Raw genomic sequence first — 2944 nt, forward strand, 5'->3', positions numbered from 1 at the left:
TCCTACCTCAGGGCCTTTGCACTGTCCCTGGCCTGAACTATCCACAGCAGCTGGTGCCTTGTCTCTTCCAGGTCTTTCCCTTCTCAGTGAGACTGTCCCTGACTGCTCTGTCTGAAGTTGTGTGGCCTCTCCAACACTGCATACCAAACCCCCGTTAGCCTGATTTGTCTTTCTCTGTAGCTTTATCACCTTCTCAGGCATAATTGATATTTATTTATTCATTGATTTATGGCTCTCTTCAAATAAGAATGTAAGCTCTGAGTAGAGGTGTTTACCTATTTTGTTCACAGCTATATCCACAGTACTTTTAGCACCTGGTGAAGTAGGCTCTCAAATATCTGTGAAATGGATGAATGAAATTTCCCTCTGGGTATGGTTTTGACTGCATGTGTACATTTAGTACCTTTTATTTATTTTTAATTGAAGCAGTTACAATGTGTCAGTTTCTGATGTACAGCATAATGTCCCAGTCATGCATATATGTATATATGTTTTCATATATTTTCATTAAAGGTTATTAAAAATATTGAATATAGTTCCCTGTGCTACACAGAAGAAAATTTTTAATCTATTTTTATATATAGTGGCTAATATTTGCAAATTCCAAACTCCCAAACTTTTCCCTTCCCACTCCCTTTCTCTGGTAGCCATACAATTGTTTCCTATGTCTGCAAATCTGTTTCTGTCTTGTAGATGCGTTCATTAGTGTTCTTTTTTTTTAAGAGTCCACATATGAGTGATATATGGTATTTTTCTCTTTCTGGCTTACTTCACTTAGAATGATCATCTCCAGGTCCACCCATGTTGCTGCAAATGGCATTATTTTCTTTTTTATGGCTGAGTAGTATTCAATTGTGTAAATATACCCCAACTTCTTTATCTAGTCATCTGTCAATGGACATTTAGGTTATTTCCATGTCTTGGCTATTGTAAACAGTGCTGCTATGAACACTGGGGTGCATGTATCTTTTTGAATTAAGGTTCCCTCTGAATATATGCCCAGGAGTGGGACTGCTGGATCATAGGGTAAGTCTATCTTTAGTTTTTTAAAGAACCTCCATACGGTTTTCCACAGTGGCTGCACCAAACTGCATTCCCACCAGCAGTGCAGGAGGGTTCCCTTTTCTCCACACCCTCTCCACCATTTATCGTTTGTGGACTTTTGAACGATGGCCATTCTGACTGGTGTGAGGTGATACCTCATTGTAGTTTTGATTTGCATCTCTCTGATAATTTTGAGCATTTTCTCATGTGCCTATTGGCCATTTGTACGTCTTCACTGGAGAAATGTTTATTCAAGTCTTCTGTCCATTTTTGGATTGGCTTGGTTTTTTTTTTTATTAAGTTGTATGAGCTGTTTATATATTCTGGAAATTAAGCCTTTTGTCAGTCAAACCATTTGCAAATATTTTCTCCCTTTCCAAGGGTGTTGTTTTGTTTTGCTTGTGGTCTCCTTTGCTGTGCGAAGGTCGAGTGTAACTAGGTCCCATGTGTTCATTTTCGCCTTGTTCCCGTCGCCCGGGTAGCCTGCCCTGGGAGACCTGCTGAGGTTCATCCGAGAACGTTTGCCTGTTTTCTTCTAGGGGGTTTTTGCATTTAGCACTTTTTAGAAATCAGACCAAATGTTCTGTAATCCATTTTTATTTCCTATGCCATGAACTGTTTGTGTGTGTTTAGAAATTCTTCAGTGTGGCCATTGTGGGTAGCTTCTCATAGTTGATTTTTAATTCTATTTGGATTAGCAAATTATGCCTTAATTTGCTGCATTTTCCTTTATGGCCTAGCTCATGTTTCAAGTGTATCTGAAACCAACGTGGGTGCCTCATTTGTTGAATGTGGCACATACGTCATCTCGTTTGCAAACTGTGATGTTCAAATTCTCGTGTATCTTCATCTGACCGTTCATGGCTAGATTAGTGCCCCAGTACTATGGCGTCTGGAATTCAGTGTAGAACACTTGCACACAGACCCATCGGTGTGTTAACAGAGCGAAGACTGTGTGTAGTCAGCATTCTAATGAGGATAATAAATACGTAATGACCAGTAATGACCATCTTGCTCCTAAGCTCTTCAATTAATTCCACCAGCGACCAGCATTGTTGCTGAAAGTAATGGGGCCAGCCGAGGCTTCTTAGAATGACTGAGGTTAGAAAGGAGCTCTGACTGACTACTTAGTGGCATTAAGGTATGATGGAGTTTGGACATTAGTTCAGAGCACTCCCCACCCCTACATAAACAAGGCCAAAGACTTTTTCTAGCAAGACTCTTGGGTGGAGGGCCGCTCATGGTGCTAGGAGGAACAAAACCCTGCCCCTGGAATACACACAACCACCGTGAATAAACTTTCCAGCAAGATGTGAAACTTCATGAAAGACGTGGCTGGACCACCTAGAGACAGCACCTTGTTAAGCTGACGGATGGGTTGTAGGATGCTGTGTGCCTGGTTGGCTAATGAACTGTTTAGTATCTGCACGCGCTGCAGAATCTAGACTGGGATCCATTTTCACTACTGTCTGTGGGCAAGATTGAAGGAGCAGCTGATCAATACCTAAAACCTGGTATCTAACAACAGAAATAATCGGGTTGTTGTGCATAAACCAGGTGCCCGGCCAGGTTCCGGGGCCTCCATGACTACATCTGTCTCCTCAGGGACTCACCAGCCTTGGGGTCAGGCACTGACCCACAGCGCAGGGAGGCGAGCACAAGCTGTACGGTGTGTCTTCCGTCAGTTGTCAGTACGGAGTATTGTTCTTTGTCCCTTTCAATGTTTTCACCTTAAGTCTATTTCAGCTGATACATATATAACATGCGTATAATTTTGCTTGATGTGTTTTCTTGTGCTTTTTGTTTTTTCAGAAATATTTCTGCTATGAAATATATGAAGTATATGAGATTAGAGAATGTAATAAACATTCATGAAGGCTTAACACACCTTAACACAGTA

This window comes from Vicugna pacos, chromosome 3, assembly GCF_048564905.1.
Source record: "Vicugna pacos chromosome 3, VicPac4, whole genome shotgun sequence".
Lineage (NCBI taxonomy): Eukaryota > Metazoa > Chordata > Mammalia > Artiodactyla > Camelidae > Vicugna > Vicugna pacos.